We start from the raw sequence: 20,842 nt of genomic DNA on the forward strand, positions 1-20,842 counted from the left end.
ACCCAAACCCCCAAACTTAGCAGTACCCAAACAAGAACCATTAGGTATATTGAAGCAAGACCAAAACCAGTAATAACACAGAAATGCAATCAAACAACTAAAGGCAAAAGCTTTCAACTTAAAAGGAAAAGGGCAATACCTGAATCGAGTAATGGAGAACAGGTTCAGGTGATTCGATCAAAACTTTCTGGTCTTGCTTTCCTTCAGCAATCCGCAACCCCTCCCCCAGCAATCCTCCTTTCTCTCTGGTTTATAGCCGTCAACCTCCTCTCAAAGCTCTAGCCTTTTTCTCAAAGCTCTCGGCTGCCTACAAACACTGCCCTCTCACAGTTCGTCTTTCTCTTTTCCTCTCCCCTTAGCCGTTCACTCTTCTCCTCCACACTAGCTCTCTGTACTTTTGTTTTTTGCTCTCCAGCTGCTAACTCCAAAAAACTCCCTACCCTTTTCTTTTTTTTTCTTTGCTCCCCTTTTCTGTTTGCCTGTCGATGCCCTCTCCAGAAAAAACCCCCTTGCGGCTCCCCTTTCTCCTTGCTTTTATATGGAACTCCAAGGCTCTTAAACCCTCCACTGAATGGTCAGGATGAAGGCCAGCCTCTGCCTTAATCCTGCCCTTCAATGGCACGTACGAAGCTAGCCCTTTGCAAGCTGCCAAAAATGCAGCTTGGAGGCCGTGATCCCCTTTTTTTTTTTTTTTTTTTTTAATTTTCACCTTAATAATTATAGAAATGATAAAATATAAATAATAATAATAACAAATTGACAAAAACCAGGTAATAATAATAGTAATAATAATGAAAATAATTTAAAAACTAAACAACTAAAAACAACAAAAATGGCCATTTTTCCATCTTTTCACATTTTCTTTTTTCATTTTCATTCATTTTCTTTTTCTCAAAATAACTTAATAAAAATAACTAAAGTGCCCAAAGATTGAATTTAAAGAAATAAACATATTTTTGTGAACAAATTTTCCTTTTTCCTTTTTCTCTTTTTTTTCATTTTTCCAATCCAGCTAAAGCCTATTTTTCCTTTTTCTTTAATTTTCTTTTCTCCTTTTTTTTGTGATTTTCCATTTTCATTTCTCTTTCAAGAAAGCTTTGAATAAAAACAAAATGACTAAAACATATTTTTGATGTCTTCCTTTTCTTTTTTTCTAAAAACTCTACGCTAACTTTAAACTTAAAAGCTAAAACCAAAAATTAAAACTAAAAGTAAACAACGAATGCAAGCAATCTAAAATGAAAATCATGAAATAGATGCCACATAAAATTATTCAAAATTTGGTGTCTACAGTTTGCCCCTCTTTGTCTGAGTTTTGAAAAAACTTGGGACAAAGAAGTAGACACCAAATACTTACCTGTGTTATTGGGCTGCAAAAGATTCCAACGATCAGGAATTCTAATACGGGACTGACCCGAACATGAAAAATAAAACGGGACTGAACCAGAATTGAAAACGGGACTGACCCGAACAGAAATTTAAAACGGGACTGACCCGAGCAGGAATTTAAAAATTGGGATAGACCCACGGGATAGATCCGGATAGAAATATAAAATTGAGATTGACTAGAGATAGGAAATTCAAATCATGGGACTGGCCCGAACAAACTTTAACCACGGGACTGACCCGAACAGGCTTTGAATTGTGGGACTGAGCCGAACAGGCTTTGAATTGTGGGACTGACCCGCACAAGCTTTGAATCGTGGGACTGACCCGAAAATGCTTTTGATGGTGGGACTGACCCGAAAATGCTTTTGATCATGGGACTGACCCGAAAATGCTCTTGATCGTGGGACCGACCCGAATGAGCTTTTGATCATGGGACTGACCCGAAAATGCTTTTGATCGTGGGACTGACCCGAATGAGCTTTTGATCATGGGACTGACCCGAAAAAGCTTTTGATCATGGGACTGACCCGGATAAACTTTTAATCGCGGGACTGACCCGAACAGGCTTTTGATCATGGGACTGACCCGAAAATGCTTTTGATCGTGGGACTGACCCGAAAATACTTTTGATCGTGGGACTGACCCGAATGAGCTTTTGATCATGGGACTGACCCGAAAATGCTTTTGATCGTGGGACTGACCCGAATAAACTTTTGATCGTGGGACTGACCCGAATATGCTTTTGATCATGGGACTGACCCGAATATGCTTTTGATCATGGGACTGACCCGGAAATAATTTTAATCGCGGGACTGACCCGAACAGACTTTTGATCATGGGACTGACCCGAATAAGTTTTTGATCGTGGGACTGACCCGAATAAGCTTTTGATCGTGGGACTGACCCGAAAATGCTTTTGATCATGGGACTGACCCGAAAAAACTTTTGATCGTGGGACTGACCCGAATAAACTTTTGATCGTGGGACTGACCCGAATATGCTTTTGATCATGGGACTGACCCGGAAATGCCTTTGATCGTGGGACTGACCCGAAAATGCTTTGATCATGGGACTGACCCGAAAATGCTTTCGATCATGGGACTGACCCGAAAATGCTTTGATCATGGGACTGACCCGAAAATGCTTTTGATAAAATTTGTGTTGATTTCTGAGTGATGATTTTTCTTTTTGCTTTTCTTTTGACTTTTGAAAATCTTTCCAAAAAAAATTAATTTGCCCCAGTATGATGAATTTTTGCAACTTGAGTCCAGAGTTGATTCGGTATCGCCATGCTGTTGCATTTTTTGATGAAATTTGCTTGCGACATTTCCAATCTGCCTTTGTTCACCGGAGGACTCTTTCCGACACCGATTCCAGTGCGAGGTGTGATTACTTTCATCTGTGCATGCAGTTTTTCTGCAAAAAGAAAAGAAAACAAAGAAATTGCCACCATCATTTGATCCGCTTGCCTTTTGAGAATCGTGTAAACATAAGCCTTTTGATGCCTTTATCAACTTTTGTTGCGGCAGCCGATTGAGTTGGATTTTTCACCCTAAGGCTTTTCCGATTTACAAACTGATCAGGTATGTGCTTTGCCATATTGTGAAGTCTGCGTAACTGACTTTGTTGAACCTTAACCCTTTTCAGGAGATGACTGAACCCATGTATGTTTCGAATAAACCACGGGGATTGTTATTCACCAAAATTCAAAGATAAAGAATGAAGTATGCAAGAAAATTCACATGTCATACAAGAATGCACACATAACCATTTGTGCTTAAATTCTACAAAAATGCCATGAACGCAAGTAATTTGAAAAAATGAGCTTTGCAAAAGAATGTTTTACAAAATGACACAGTTTTGGCCAACAAATGTCATATTCAATTCTCTGGACATCTTTGTTCTGAAATTCAAAATTGACAGAAGTATGACAAAATGAGGAGAAATCCAAATGGATCGAACCACCCGTTGTTCCTCCTTGTGCTTGCTCATTGCAGAAATCCTACCTTGATGCCCTTTCGGGTTTTCACCAAGGTTCCTCCCACTCCTTTTCTTTTGTTTTGTTTTTGTTTTCTCTTTTCTTGTTTTTCTCTTTTTCTTTCCTTTTTCTCCTTTTCTTTTGAGGTGCCCTTTCGGGTTTTCACCTAAGGAACAATGGAAAAACTCAACCATAATCGACTCAGGAGTATGAACTGAAGATTGCTGACATCAGTAAAATGCGCTTCCCTTGTAAGATTAGGCGAAGGCATTATGGACATCACTTGCCAGTTGATTAGCAAACTTTCCAATAGAAAATACGGCATATGACGAAAGCCAGGACTTTGGGCTTTTGAAATGAAGTCAGGTGGGGTGTTTCAAGAAAAGTTGAGGCTTGAAAGCAAATTTGATGAGAGGGGTGTGAAATAGCCTGAGATTGCATCATTTTGAAGTTACTTCCAATTTTGAACGAAACTGAGGAAAATTTTGCCCCAGTTTGATTGGATTTTCTTTCGTTGCATTTCCTTCATTGCATTCTTCTTACTTTGCATTTTTCTTCAAAAACTAGATTTGCCCCAGTGTGGGGTTCTTTTTTCCTTTTCATCTCTTTCAAAGATAAAGTTGCCCCAGTGTGGGGTTCCTCTTTCCTTTCTGATCATTTTCAAAATGAATTTGCCCCAGTGTGGGGTTTGCAGTTCTCAGGGGTTGCCAAACGAAAATTATTGTTCTGATAGCTCAAAGGGGACAAGTAGGGATAAAATGCTTTAAATGTAAAAGAAGAGGGCCTGACTTGCATTTCGCCATTTGCATGAATTTCTAAGGAAATTTGCATGATCAAATGAAAATCTTCTTGCACATATCTGATTTGATGGGTTGAGGGTATGTCTGTCCTTCCATCTCTCCTTTGAACACCCAATAAGCTTTGTCAATTTGAAGCAAATTTGCCTTCGACTTCGTCTTTCATCGCTTTAGCACTTTGTTTCCTTTTTCAGAAGGTCGGTGGCGGATCCTTTTGTTATGAACATAGGTCATGCGTTTTGACAACGTTGGTCATGGCACATAGCATTCAACTGCTTCTCATTCATCAGAATCAATCGTTAAGGACACTGCTTTAACAATTCAGCTTCCAACCTGGTCGAAAAGGGATTTTCTCAAATGAAAGGATTTTTCAATGAAGGAATTTCGCAAATGAAGGGATTTTCCAAGGGAGGAATTTCTCAATGAGGGCTTTTAATGGAGGAATTTTCAATGAAGGGCTTTTTCAAATTCCAGAACAGTGATATTCAAAGAGTCAAATAACTTCACCTTTGGCCATTTCAAAGAATTAACAAAAACCAGAACAAATAACAAATAAACAAATAATCGAATTGTGCATTTCATGAAACTCCCAATCAAAGCGGAAACAAAACAAACTCAATTGCAAAAGACGCTTTCATTAAGCTATGCACATATGCAAGAAAAAGTTTTCATGAATTTTAGCAAACGACAACCCCTAGACTTATCAAAATTCCCTTCGAGAGGGAAGAAACTCGGCCATCCAAATTGTGCAAAGCTCCTTCAGGATTTTCAAATTTCGTCGTTAGAAATGGATGCCTCGAAGGTGTCCTGGTGTTCAGGAAAAGGATTCGTACTTATAATCGGCCCTTGTTCACCTCTTTTCCTTAGCACTATTTCTCCTGCCTCGATCATGTCTTGGACTTTGTGCTTAAGTGCCCTGCAATCGGCGGTTGAGTGGCCAGGTACCCCCGAATGATAGGCACAAATAGCATGTGGATTGTACCCAGCAGGCATGCCATGAAGGTAAGTTGGAGGGGGAATCACGCCTATTTTGTTGGTAACCTTCAATTGCTCATACAATTGGTCCAAAGGCCTGCCTAGGTTGGTGAAGGTTCGGGTACGGCTTTGATTGTAGGTTTCAGTGGGTCGGGGATAGTTGTAGATGGGTCTATTTGGTGGGGGAAATCTTTGGTGGTAAGGAGGCCGAGGACGAGCTTGTTGAAAGCTTGGTTGAGGTATTTGGAAAGGGGTTGTAGGCGGGTTGGCATAATTTGAGCGAGGTCGAGGATGAGTGATATTGGTGTGGTAAACAGGATGAGGATTTGAGTAGTAGGGGTAAGGGTTTGAGTTGGTAGGGCATTGTCGAGGTCTGGGTCTTGGGACAGGGTTTTGATTCCAGGTGAAGGCAGTTTCCCCCTCTTTCTTTTTAAATTGCGGGTTCTTCTCACTAGTCCCCTGTCCTTGCAAAGCATCCAACTGAGATTTGAGGGCAGAGACATTAACAATCTTCCCAGCTTTCACGAAGTCATCGTACTCCTCAAGTTTATTGACAATGGCGGCGAACGAGCATCCAGTCATGCGGAAAATTTCTTCAAAATACGGGGGATCATGTGCTTTAATGAAAGTCCGTATGATTTCGTCCTCAGTCATCGGTGGCTCGACTTTGGCAGCTATTTTCCTCCACCTCTTGGCATAAGTCTTGTGATCCTCGGAGGGTTTTCTTTTTGTTCCTTCCAACGTGGTTCGTGTCGGAGCCAGCTCGCAATTGTACTCGTATTGTCTGATGAAAGCATTGGACAGATCAAGCCAGGTCTTCACCTCCTCCGGCTTCAAATTCGAATACCAATCAAGTGCGTCGCCCTCCAGACTTTCTGGGAATAGCCTTAAAGGTAAATTTTCATCATCCACCGGCCTACCCAATTTATTGGCGAACAATCGGAGATGCGTCTTGGGATTGCCCGTGCCATCGTATTTGTTGAACTTCGGAGTTTTGAATCCCTCAGGCAATTGAACATTTGGAAAGAGACACAGCTCGTCATAGTCCAGGACTCCTTGCTTGTTCAACCCCTGACTCTTCCTCATAAACTCATCAAAACGATCAAGGCGTTTGAGCAGCTTTATATCAACGGGAGCAGAAGATTCCCCCATTTCTGCCTTGGTTTGAACAATATGGTCTGGTAGGAATGGCTCGGCAACTGGGTGATAAAAGGTATGTGGCTCAGGTGGTATATTTGAAGTGGTTTGGGGTGGTGGACCTCGCGTGCGAGTAAGAAAAAATGAAGGATGAGGAGGGTAAGTGTATGGCAAATGTATGGTGGGATATGTGAAAATTCCTTCGGGTGCAATAGGAAATGATGGAGTAACAGTGGCATGGGCCGAAGGTAGGACAAATGGCCCTTGCTCAGGCTGTCCGGCGGGTACAGGTTCGGTTTGAACTCCGCTGCTAATTAGCTCATCATTCAACTTCCTTTGGGCGGCCATCTCATACGCCATCTCTCCAAACTTGGTAAGCATCTCAGTCAACTGAATCCCCGAACTTGCAGTCTCGGGTTGAGCGGTAGTAGCAGACCTATCTGACTGTTCCGGTTGTGAACTCATGTTTACACGACTCCTCTGGGCTTGACTACGGGACCGCGTTATGATGGGGCTTCGACGAGAAGCTATATTTAAATATTACCTGGGAATTTTGAAAGGAATTGTCTTTAGATTCAACCCTTGCTTAGTTATTCCAATAAAAATAAAGAAAAGGAAAAGAAAAAGGCAAGAGTTAGTAACTATCCAAAAAATTCGGATGCATGTCCTATTGGGGAGCCCTTTTTATGCCAAGGGTAGGCCTAGCATGAAAATGCAATCCTCTAGGGTAAGCACTATACCATACCTGACGGATCTGATCAACTCATTGAGTGAAAAATAATTTGAAAAATTTGACCATTGGAGTGACGAGGGATTTGTCAAAATGAGGACAACGTCCGAATAGATTGATCACCTTTGATTTGCAAAACGCATGGGTTTGACCTTGACGAACTCCTATCGAAGAGATTGGAATTTGTCGACAAATTTCCTCAGTGAAGCATGAGTCAAAAACCCAACTGATTAAATAGTTGGATATAATGGATGGTTTTCTCAAAAATTGACTAGATTTCCCAATTTGGAATTCGATATCGAAACCCTAATTGGTCAATTGACAATTTATTAAAAATTGACTGGATTACCCTAAAAGGGAAACAGGTCAAATGAATTAAATGAAATTTAATTTATCCAAAATTAATCAAATCACCCTAACAAGGGTAAATCGATCAAATAGATTGAACGAAACTTGATCTATTCAAAAATCGGCTCGGTTGCCCTAAAAATGGGTAAATTGATCAAATGAATGAAATTGAATTAGAGATTTATTCAAAAATCGGCCGGATGACCCTAAAAAGGGTAAATTGGTCAAAAGACCCTAAAAGGGGTAATTTGGTCAATTGAATTAATAATTTATTCAAAAGCGACCGAATGACCCTAAAAAGGGTAAATTGGTCAAATGACTTGACGATTTATTCAAAATTGAACAGATGACCCTAAAAAGGGTAAAATGGTCAAGTGAATTGACGATTTATCGAATGAATCGGCAAAATGGATTGGTTAAATCATCCGACCATTGGTTATTTCAAAATTATTGAAGTGCATTAGTCTATGACCTTCTAAAAATCAAATTTTGGCCTCAATTTATTTATTGTCTCAAAAGGAGGAATCATTTTTGAATTTCTTCAAATTAATGTCCTTCACGCAAGGGATTTTTACCAATTTTTGATAAAATGGCCAAAAAGTGATTTTTAGACGCTCATATTCCAAAGATCACTCTATGAAAATGATCGGATCCTACCTTACCTTGTGCACTACCCCTTTGGATGGTACAGGAAATATGAACGTGCAAGTCTCCTTGGATTAAGTATCCGAAACATAAGGTGGTTTATTCCTAAACACGGGATTCCCTATGTGGCATTCCCTTTCTAGGGTTTATGCATGATGCCATTTTATTAAAGCAGTAAAACATGCAATTTGAAATGAAATCATGATCTAAAAGGACCTTTTATACGCCAAGGTAGGCCTAGAATGATATGCAATTACTAATCTATGAATGCAATATACCAAAATATTTTAAACGTGCAATAGCCTATCTATAAGGGTAGGTTCTAAAAGGAGGTCGTACCAGACCTCTTATTTGCCAGAGTTTGTGAACGCAATGGGGACACAAAACCAAGAAAAGTTAGTTCAGCCAGATAAATGCACATAACACATTGCAGCAACGAAATAAATACAAAGAAATAAAGCAATAAAAAGGAGAAAGGGGTTGGACCCCTCCCATCGTGAATCGTGTCCCTAATTTAGGGTAAGGCCGACTCTACCCTAGGCAAGCTATCATGGATGCATGAGGTTGGGGTTCGCTAATGCATCTAGACTCGATGAGCTCAGGTCCCCGAGCCTTCAGACTTAGAAACCAAGGGTCATCAATCCCAAGGTTCTTTGTCGGTGGCTCGAGCGATTCCCCAAACACCGCTACGCACACATCGTGTCACGGCTACGTGTTTGAGTGAATCTATCAAAACCTCAATCTTCGACCAAAAGCTAAAGGCTATCAACCAATAGCTTTAAGTGGAAGATTGAGTGACCCATTGGAACATGCTACACACACATCGTGTCGTGATCACATGTCCAAGTGAGTCACCTAATCCTAATAGGGTGGAGTGGCGTGGCAAGCCACTAAAAGAAAAATAAAGGGATAAAAGAAGTAAAGCGTATGCTCGTATGCTAGTGCTCGTTTGGAGGGGAAGGGTCAAGAACCAACGCGAGGCTCTAGGGTGACCCATACCTCCCAAAATGCAATGCAAGCGCGAGATAACAAGTAAACATTCATTCAAACATATATTCGTGAGTCGAGGGATTGGTTTGATTACGTACATAAGACAAAAGGTCCTAAAATGAAAAATGCAATCCTAATATCCACATGCCATGCATAGAAAGGGTAGAAAAAGGAAACAAATGGTTAAGTCAAAAAGCTTGGACCCACTTAGGACTTCCCCAGTGGAGTCGCCAACTGTCGCGCCCCACTTTTCGATATGGGTGAATGTGTGATGTGTGGTGTGTAATGTGTGAACGTGTGCAAAATGAAAAGTAAAAGGCCATGGGACTTAGAATGCGACGGTTTGGCCAAGTGAAGTTCAAAAGGGTTTTTTGTATCAAAAATGGAGTCGCCACTTGGTATAGAGTTAGGGTGTACCAAGTCACCCAAAAATGATTTTTTTTGTTTTTGAATAAAAAAGTAAATAAACCCTTTTTGAGAATTTTTGGGTCTGCGTAACCAAAAAGAGGGATCGGGGGTCACATTTGACGAAGGGGAAGGCAAGGATAAAAATCCAAGGCACCCCTTCGACCTAGCCAAGGCTAGTTGCGTGACTTAAACCAATTTTTCCTAATTTTTCTACCCAAGGTATGTATCGCGTATTGGATATGTCTATATGAATGCAAAAACCTAGACCTAGGGGTATTGGGGGAAATTTCTCTTCAAAGGTTGAGTGGTGCCAATCACATTAATTGTGAAGTCCAATAATGATCCTTTTGGAGAGGTCACACCTACACCTAAATGACGTGAAAAATGAGTGGAATGCATGCCATGTGAAAGTGTGAGTTTGTGTGAAGTGAGAAAAATGATAAAAGTAATAAGATATAAGTGAAGGTGTGCAAATGTAGATGAAAGTACTCGTGTGCGAGTGAAGATAAAAATGTTCGTGCGCAAGTGAAGATAAAAGGGTTCGTGTGCAAGTGGAGATAAAAAAGTGTTCGTGTGCAAGTGAAGATAGAAAAGCAAGTGAAAGTGATAAAAAGGTGCATGTGTGCAAATGAGACAAAAGTGAAAGTGTAACGATAGAGTGGATTGAGAATGCATGAGCCTAGGGAATTCATGCATATTGGGGACGGGGAGACCTAAATCGTGACTTGATTTTCCCTTTGATTAGAAGGCAAAACTAGCGTGCTAGGGCTATCGAGTAGCCACACTCGCTCGTTTCCCTTATCGGAAGGGGACTCTCACACAAATGTACCCTATAACTAGTATGAGATGCAAAAATCCTAAAATGAGGGGAAAAGGGGCTCGAGGAGCATGCCAGATGATAAAACTAAGGAAAAATGCATGATATGTAGTGAACAAGCAAATGATGTGCTAACGAAAAGGGATGGCCTAATGAGCCACAACTAGCATTGGACTAGTGTGGTGACGTACATTCATCCATTCCATTCATTCATGGTTATGAAAGCACGTAGACATGCCAAAACGCTCGTAAACACGTAGCACGTAGCACTTAGCATGCTCGACTAGATGCAAAAGCCTACTAAAGCAATTTAACATGTAACAACAAAAGCAAGCAACCAAGGGGAAGGGGAAATGGACCAGATGCTCTACGAGCCCTATCTATTACAAGCCAAGAGGTGTACACATACCCCATGAAAACATAAAGGGAAAGGGGAAATGGACCAGATGCTTTCCGAGCACTATCTATTACAAGCCAAGAGGTGTACACATACCCCATAAAAGCATAAAGGGAAAGGGGAAATGGACCAGATGCTTTCCGAGCACTATCTATTACAAGCCAAGAGATGTACACATACCCCATAAAACTTAAATAAAAGTAAAAGCAAGTAAATGCATGCATGGAGGTAAGGAAAGCGGAGTAGGCATGCATATTCACATAACACGTAGGAGCACATAGGGTCAAATGAAGTGCAAAATGAGGGATAGGGTGTACCTCCCTTGAAGCGACGCCCTAACGTAGTGAAATTACTAATTTATCCTCCAAAATAAAAGAAATGGTCAAGGTACCAATTTATTTGGAAAAATTAAAGGAAATAGGCAAACACAAGCTCATTGAGACACAAAGTTCACAAATTCATGCAATAAGTACCACCCAAACAAATGAAAGCAAACGAGCAATCGAATTGCAAAGTTGAGGCTACCAAGGACTCCATTGCGAACGCTAACTAAGCACTCAAACCTAATCAAACATTTTTAAGAACTTCAAGGGTCCAAAGGCAAAGGAAAAAAAAGTCAAGTAATGGCTCGAAATTCAACTATTCTGAGACCTATTTGTAAAAAAATTAGAACTTAATTGAGGCATTTAAGAACTCAAAGGTCCCCAAGTAAATAATAAAGATCAATTTGATTCAAATGCAAACACCTTAGAACCTAATTGCAAGAACGTGAAATGTAATTGGGCCATCATGCATTGCTGCAAAATACAAGGGATCCAATTGATTAAGTTTCCAAAGTTTTTGGGCCTTAGTAGCTTAAGGGGAGACTTGGGGGGCCAAAAGTAATTTTTATAACATTTCCATACAGTAGCATGCAACTCACGTAGGGAACATTTCTGCAAAAAAATTTCTGCAATTCGGCACTTGCTACAATTTATGAAATTCCAGCTTTCAAATGCCATCAAATCCAAACAAAACTCCCATACAATCCTCTCACTTTGCAACATGCAATTTGTAGATTTAAACACCAAAAGTCAACCAACAAACATGCAAGAATCTGAACAGTTCAGGTGACTTCATGCAAAGCTTAGGAAACATTTCTGCAGCCAAAGAGAACCAGCCAAGACTTTGGAACTTCAGCAGCCTTATGCGGCAAGAGAGAAGCTTTTAACCAAGAAGAAAATCCAGTTTCCCAGCACTCGCTAAAGGTTGCAAACTCATTCTAAAAAAAAAACCTTTCATACATACAAAAGACAAAGAGAAATCTGGAACGAGAAACGAATTCATGACTCAGATTGGTCCAAGACAACTCACCCACCATTCAGAATTTTTAGGGAGATCTATTTTACTTAGCCAACATTCCAGCTAGTTTACATTTCCTGTGATTCAAAGAATGCAAACCCAACACCAAACCTTCTTTCCTTCTATTCAAACATAAGATTGGGCATGCAGGTTAAGTATGAAAAATCAACAACCCAGCCACGGAGAAGAAGACGAACACAGAAAAATGCAACGGCCCTTGTTGTTGCGGCGAAATTTAGTAGCTATCAATTCATGTAGATTAAAGTGTCGAATCACTGCATCGGACTCACCATTTATCTGCCACACTCATACATAACTTCAAATTTCAGTCTACCACTGGTTCAACATGGCTATCCTCTCCCCCAAAATTATTCCATGAAATTCAGCCAAGGCACCGAAAAAAAATGCAGCAGCTCTTTATCATTCAAACCAGAATTCCAGATTTCCATTTTTACCTACATCTAATGATGAAGCATGATATGAGCCAGGCTTAAAACAATAAGGATGACCCAAAATTCATGAAAACAGCATGAGGGAAAAATATACAAACCCATGACACTAGCTTACGGAGAAAGGCCCTAAACACAAGCTAAAACAAACCGCCAATCAAAGTTAGAAACTTTCGGTCATTTCCTCTCGGCCAAGACACCAAAATGCAGGAGGCCGACTCCTTACCCAAACCCCCAAACTTAGCAGTACCCAAACAAGAACCATTAGGTATATTGAAGCAAGACCAAAACCAGTAATAACACAGAAATGCAATCAAACAACTAAAGGCAAAAGCTTTCAACTTAAAAGGAAAAGGGCAATACCTGAATCGAGTAATGGAGAACAGGTTCAGGTGATTCGATCAAAACTTTCTGGTCTTGCTTTCCTTCAGCAATCCGCAACCCCTCCCCCAGCAATCCTCCTTTCTCTCTGGTTTATAGCCGTCAACCTCCTCTCAAAGCTCTAGCCTTTTTCTCAAAGCTCTCGGCTGCCTACAAACACTGCCCTCTCACAGTTCGTCTTTCTCTTTTCCTCTCCCCTTAGCCGTTCACTCTTCTCCTCCACACTAGCTCTCTGTACTTTTGTTTTTTGCTCTCCAGCTGCTAACTCCAAAAAACTCCCTACCCTTTTCTTTTTTTTCTTTGCTCCCCTTTTCTGTTTGCCTGTCGATGCCCTCTCCAGAAAAAACCCCCTTGCGGCTCCCCTTTCTCCTTGCTTTTATATGGAACTCCAAGGCTCTTAAACCCTCCACTGAATGGTCAGGATGAAGGCCAGCCTCTGCCTTAATCCTGCCCTTCAATGGCACGTACGAAGCTAGCCCTTTGCAAGCTGCCAAAAATGCAGCTTGGAGGCCGTGATCCCCTTTTTTTTTTTTTTTTTTTTTTTTTTTAAATTTTCACCTTAATAATTATAGAAATGATAAAATATAAATAATAATAATAACAAATTGACAAAAACCAGGTAATAATAATAGTAATAATAATGAAAATAATTTAAAAACTAAACAACTAAAAACAACAAAAATGGCCATTTTTCCATCTTTTCACATTTTCTTTTTTCATTTTCATTCATTTTCTTTTTCTCAAAATAACTTAATAAAAATAACTAAAGTGCCCAAAGATTGAATTTAAAGAAATAAACATATTTTTGTGAATAAATTTTCCTTTTTCCTTTTTCTCTTTTTTTTCATTTTTCCAATCCAGCTAAAGCCTATTTTTCCTTTTTCTTTAATTTTCTTTTCTCCTTTTTTTTGTGATTTTCCATTTTCATTTCTCTTTCAAGAAAGCTTTGAATAAAAACAAAATGACTAAAACATATTTTTGATGTCTTCCTTTTCTTTTTTTCTAAAAACTCTACGCTAACTTTAAACTTAAAAGCTAAAACCAAAAATTAAAACTAAAAGTAAACAACGAATGCAAGCAATCTAAAATGAAAATCATGAAATAGATGCCACATAAAATTATTCAAAACTTGGTGTCTACAACTGCTAAATATTCGAACTCGATTTGTTAGGCCTTATCAAGCTTGAGTCAGGAAGATTTGAGAGTCAGTAATTTCTCAAGTCAAAGCGAGCCTTATTGCGCTCAAGTCAAGAAGATTTGGGAATTTCATTTTTCTTGATAATTTTTGAGCAAAATGACATTATCACCCTTCAAAAAATTTCATACAACTTACAACATTTTGTAAATTCAACCACTCTTGTAGACACAAGGGTAATTTCATAATAATAATAAAATAAAAATTAAGCCACCTCTCCCCTAATCCCTTCCTCTTCCTTCTATTAAGCCACCTCCAACCCTTTCTAACCTTTTCACCTGGAATACCATCCACCAACCCTCTTCCTCCCTCCCCCCCTTGTGACCTAATTTCCAATTCCTAGTCTTCTTTTGACTTTCTACATATCATGTAGTTTAGTCCAATAATTAGAAATGGCATGGGATAGTATATCTATACGCTCATGACTAATATAAAGTATGAAAAAATGGAGACGGTAGCCCAAAGATCATATGAAAACAACCTTATCATTAAAGGCAAGGAGGTGGAGGCATCAAATTTTTGAGAACTGATCAATCTGCCAAGGTTCACACTAGAGGGGGGAAATTGTCATTTCTCTAAAGCTAAAAAAGCCTAAAACTTGAGAAAATCCAATAGACATTTCCTACGACAATAAAGAATATAAAATTTTGGGGAAACATAATGTTCTCTGGTTGCCATAGATTCTACAAAACACTCGAAAGAATGTTGTGATGACCCTACCTCTCCCTAGGGCATACCCCAGGGTTTAGCGGACCGCCTGCCAAACTCTCGCCAGGACTCACTCACTCACCATTAGAAAACATGTTATAACTTCAAAAGGAAATGAAACAACAGTTCCAAACTTAGAATGTACATTTATACACAAGTCTATCTCATATGTTCATACATTCCCAAATACAACAAAAGATTTAAGTTCTAGATAACTCTCAACCCTAACCGAGTACTAGCGCGAGTACAATCACAAAAGTAAAACAAACTGGACGACACTAGCCTGTACCAGCCTCACGCCTATTTTCGTACCTCCTATAAGAAAAATAAAACTAATAGGGTGAGCCAAAGTTCCGTGAGGTTCCAAAACTTCATGCAAACCCAAGTGGCGAATTGACCATTGTATAAAACTTGAAATATCAAAGTAGTGAGTATAAGAGTTCATAAAAATGAACAATAATACTTCAAAAAGCAAATCATTAGATATCCAACATTTTCAGGTAAAAGGATACAGTAGCTCTTACGAGTTAACTCCGTCATAGCTTCACTAAATAGTAGTTGACACTCCGTCAACTTTCAAGTAGAGTAATCAGTCTAGTAGTGCACCACTTAATTCCAATCTCCATCCATCATTCAAACCCCCTATCGGGCCCGAACTCTAATATAACAGTGGTTGTAATACTCGAGCATACCAATTAGTCGAGAAGATAACACTCCATTCGACAAAGCAGTAGACTCAGGGTTCGTTATCTTATTGATCAGGCGTTGCCGGGTCGACTCGATTAACTAGTCACAGAGTTTTTGGAATTCCAGACAGTATCCAAGTCATACATATATATATATATATATATATATATATCAAGCTAATTGTAACCAGTGCACAGTAATAAGTCACATTAAGGCAAGTGCGATAAAGTACACCCTTACCCTATTAAGTAAGTTAAGTACCGTCCAATCACATTAACAAAGCAATTCATTCAAGTAATAAGTTCAAACATGCACTTGGAAACACTCACCAAATGATTTATTGCTTTCAAAAACCAAGCTCAGGTTCAACTCCTTGGCTGGAGTCCAAATCTGCTATAAAATACCGTTTAACAGTTTGCAATCAATTAGGCACTACAAGAAAATTGCTCATCAGTGACAACACAAAGTCATCACAGAACATACAAATATCGTCACAAATATCTTTTATTGACGACTTTTTGATCGTCACAAAGTCGTCACTAAATCCCCGTCGGTAAAAGTAAACAGTGACTACCTAAAATGTCGTCACTAAATAGTTGTCATTACTGACGACTTTAAGTAGATCATTTTTGACAAAATATCAAGTCGTCAATAAAACACTTCCAGATTGTCGTCACTAATGACAACTATTTAGTGATGACTTCAAATGTCGTCACTAAATAGTTGTCATTAGTGACGAAAATCCGGAAGTGTTTTATTGACGACTTGATCTTTTGTCAAAAATGCTCTACTTAAAGTCGTCACTAAAAAGCACCGAAAGCCATTGTATATAACTATTTTACTCACAACAATTGTCGTCACAAATGTAGCTTAGATTTAGTGACAATCTCTGTTGTGACAAGGAGTTTTTATTTTCTATTTTGTGACAACTTTGTTTTGTCATTAGATAATTTCTCAATAGCTTAATAATCATAATTTGGCCTGTAATCATTGCTAAATCATTGATTTTAAACAAATCATACAAATAAACATGAACGATTGATAACCAAAAGTATTTGCATTAGATTACATGGTAATAATATAGCATTCTCAAATGCCAAATTCAAGTGTACATTACCCAACTAATGCCTACAAAAATAACATTTGTCCAAAATATCACTTGTATATATGGTACATTTACAAAAGCAATCACAGTTTAAGAAATTGAAGAACATCTAAATGAACCATTCCATGAGCAAAAGGCAATTTTGTCTTCAACATTCTTCAACCATAACCATAGATATCTTCCAAAAGCTAGTATGAATAGCATTTATCTGTCATAAAAGAGTAAAAGAAGTAGGTAAGGAAAGGAGTACAATAATAAAGAACAAGTAATGAGACTTAGATTATTAAGACAAAAATTACAATTCATTAAGAATCTCATATAATTTGGGCCCACATATTACAACACCAGCAAGAAGTTAGAAATCACAGTCCAATCTATACAAATACAACACTGCATAAGCTCAACTAAAGAGCTCTCTAAAACAGTTTTTTTTTATTTTCTTTCTTCTTCTTTAAATAGCTCAACTTATTGAACAATTAAATTGGACTCCCACAGTAATTATTGTTTAATCTTTATGCTTTTGGTTGTTTATATATTAAAACACAGAAAGCAACTTATTGTACGAGGTGTGAATACAGGAGGTACTAGCCCTCTTTGATTTTAGGAGTTTATGCTTCAAAAATCATGAATGAAACGATGCCTCTGTAGGATTAAACTGTGCAAAGAGAATGAGCCATTTGCCTCACAATGTCAAAGTGAAGACCATCTAAACAGGTGAAACCAATCAAAGTTCACAAACGCCCCCTTTGCATTATATTCATTTCTTTCAAGTCACTACATAGGCAAAAAGAAGATTGCTATCCATGCATGGTCTGTCGCTTGTACTTGAAAATAATATACTATTGCAGATGAACAATCAGATTTTTACCTCTATTGATAAACTAACAGCACTATATACATGATACCTAGATATTTCCCAAAGAATAAGTTCAGATAACAATGATGCATAACATCAGCCCCAAAAAATGTTATTACACAACCATCAGCCCCATAACTATAACCATAAACTACACAACCATAACAAAAAATAGTCCACAATGATGGATAACATCAGCCCCAAAAAATGTTATCACCAGCTATTACCAAAAAATAGTCCACAATGACTACAAGTTACCAAAAACTACATATCAGCTATAACCATAACCATAAACTAAACAACCATAACAAAAAACGGTCCACAATGATGCATAACATCAGCCCCAAAAAATGCTATTACCAGCTATTACCAAAAAATAGTCCACAGTGACCACAAGTTACCAAAAACTACAGATCAGCCATAACCATAACCATAAACTACACAACTATAACAAAAAATAGTCCACAATGATGCATAATATCAGCCCCAAAAAATGCTATTACCAGCTATTACCAAAAAACAGTCCACAGTGACCACAAGTTACCAAAAACTACAGATCACCTTCTCCAACTATGATAGCAGATTCTTACATTAGTAATTCTTAGCAGTTGATCTCTATCATCTTTAGGAAGCTTGCCCTATTTAGGTGCTTTCCACTTGCCATACTTTCAAATAACGCAGCTTGCCTCTGAAATGTATCGCTGAGCACCTTCTCTAACTAGTCTTCCACTTATTTCAGAAACAGTAATGTTCACATTTTTTCCAGCTTTCTTTTCATTTGATAGTGCAATATTACGCGTATATCCTCTTTTTCTTTTTAACATCACTTGGTCTAGTAGATACAAAGTAAACAAGACCATAAGTGCTAACAATAGCAGCCCTGGCAGTAATTAGTTAATTAGAGTAGAATTACACGTAAAACTGACATACCTGAACCGTTTGACTCAAGGTCTTGCATACTTTCAGTTTCATTGCTTTGACAACCAATAGTTTGATTAGATCCAACATGCTGTGAAGTAGGAGTTCCATCAGTTTGCATCCCAGCAGCTTCTTGTGATGTCATTCCATTGCCTGAAGATTTTTCAGCAATCTGTCTACTCTCAGCTTGTATCAATCTAAGGCATTTAAAGGAAGGTGAACAAACCATGTAAGAATTAAAATAAGTAGTGACTTGATTGCAAAAATTAAAGAAATTTGAGGGGGTCAAATTAATTAATTTTGGGCCATAGCGAAACAAGGGGAGACTTGGGGGGCCGAAGTGCAATTCTTGAAAGTTTTTCTTGCAAGTTCATGCAAAGTTACGAAGCTTATGCTTCTGCAATTTCCAGCTAACATCTCTGCTGCAATTTTCACTCAGGAGCTTTTGCAACCCCATGGAACTTTCGGCAAACAAGATTCATGCAGCACTTTGATCCATTTCCAATTAAACATGGCTAAAACCTAGTAACAATGAGATTCCTGGAAGACTCTCATGCAAGTTTCATGCAACAAAAGAAGACAAGAAGTTTTTGCAACTAATTTCTGTTAAAATTTCAGCGACCGAAAAATGAAAACTGCTGCACTTTACTTCTACCAGGTTTTCCTTGCCGCAAAACTTTGCAGTTTATCAAATTACTTTTTCAAATACAAGACATCAAGATCAAAACAGCAAGACTACCCTGCAGATTTTTAGCATGAACAACCAAGAACTAACATCAAAGGGATAAAATAAACTACCCTATATCAGCCCATAAGACTGCCTAGACAGGAATGTGCTAAGCAAGGGGGAATACAAGCAATGAAAGAAAGAAAAACAATGACAGCATGCCCCCTTGACGAATAGAAAATGCAGCCCTCTAGTCTTAAGAATATCAATGGAGTTACCCCAGTTTTATCAAGAGAAACAGATTTTTAAGACACAAAACTACCCAACCAAAGGAAAAAAACAGCCATGAAGGAGAGGTTCATGAGACAACGTGTATGACCTAAAAGCACCAAGACTAACCCAACTCTCAGTCGGGCATTTCATCGAACATCGGCTGGGCATCAAAATTTCAGCAACTTCTCACTCAATTGATGTAAATCAGCACCCAGAAGTTATTCAGAAAAATGAATATCTCAATCCAATCGAACCACAAAAACACGTATGTTCAGCAAGTTACAAGCAATTAACAAGAGAGTTGCAACAAATAAAACCACGGGAGACCCATCTTAAGGATGCAACACAAGAACAAAAGCAGCAAAAATTTTGGCAATTTGGACAAATAATCATCCTCTCCGAATGGTCTAAATGCTTGCTGCCATAGTACATCAGAAAGTTCACCTCCAAATTCCAACCAAAATTTACCCTCATACGAGTCTCCTCTCAATCAATTTCATATTACTAATTTGCTTTCATACCAAAGGAACATCACGCAAAAGGGAAACAGAACAGATGCTAAACAAACGGATGCCAAACAAAACCATCCGAATCTTTCAACAAGAACTCTCATCTCTTTCATGAAAATGAACTACTTTGACAAACGTGGACTGGCCGAATGTTATGCAAAAACGGAAATCAATTTGTCTTTTGAAGTTGTACTCTCAGTTGAGCATTTTGTCAAACAGGTTGGGGCATAAAGAATTTCTACGATTCTTTGTTCAATTAAAGCTAGAAGTGGCCCCCAAAAATTGTCCGAAACAAAAATTCAGTCCAATCAACCCCATAAAACATATACGGCCAAACAATTATGAATAATCACTGGAAAATTGCAAGAAAACTGATTCACCAGAGAATAATTTTAAGGTTGGAATTACCATACTCCTTCTGGGTGAATGTTTGCCGGTGATGGTGGAAATTTTCGGAGCTGACAGCAAATTGCAACTCCTCCGCTCGGCTTTTCCTTTTTCTTGCCCAAAAGCTTTTCCCTCTGTTTGTTTGTGTTGCTCAAGTGTTCCGTTGCTTTAACTCAGACCAAGTGTTCCGTTGCTTTTGTTTTCAGAATGTGTTCCGCTGCTTTGGTCTTTGCTTTGCTTTGGATATTGTTTTTGTTGCGCGGCACTTTCACTATGATTTGATCAAAATTTTGACTTCACTCATTTTCCCTCCATTTGATACAAAAAATCATGTTTTTTTTCTGGATTTGTAATATGGTTTGAACCATAGATTTTAATGCTATAGTATTATTCTTTATTTTTTAGCAAAAAATAAAAATTTTCATCAACATAGGTGGCAAAATTTGTTAATTTCATATAATTGAAAATGTACTTTTATAATTTGCTAATATTTTACACTAATTTCTTATAATTGCAGCACTAAAGAACATTATGTAATTGAAAATAATTAAACTCAAATTATATGGTTATAACATAGTTTCAATAAAAATAATCATTTTCCTAACATTTGAGACCAATCATCATGCTTTTTTTTATTTTTAATTTGGTTTGAAGCATAGATTAAACACAGACTTTCATTAAAAATAATCAAACGCTATTAATAAGACATTATTGTTAAGTCAAAATCAAAGAAAATTTAGTGATGACATAATGTT

The 20,842-nt window shown here is 38.3% G+C and overlaps 1 long non-coding RNA gene across 1 annotated transcript; it reads right to left on the reverse strand.

Annotated features, from left to right (window-relative positions):
* Positions 1-16,347: 16,347 nt before the first annotated feature.
* LOC140037350 (uncharacterized) lies at positions 16,348-20,398 on the reverse strand. Its single transcript, XR_011841276.1, has 3 exons — positions 20,109-20,398; positions 18,264-18,448; positions 16,348-16,685 (listed from the first exon to the last, which is right to left on the reverse strand). It is a non-coding gene; the product is annotated as an uncharacterized lncRNA (long non-coding RNA).
* Positions 20,399-20,842: the final 444 nt, after the last annotated feature.

The sequence above is a fragment of the Coffea arabica genome, chromosome 2e (genome assembly GCF_036785885.1).
Source record: "Coffea arabica cultivar ET-39 chromosome 2e, Coffea Arabica ET-39 HiFi, whole genome shotgun sequence".
In the NCBI taxonomy this organism is placed as follows: Eukaryota; Viridiplantae; Streptophyta; class Magnoliopsida; order Gentianales; family Rubiaceae; genus Coffea; species Coffea arabica.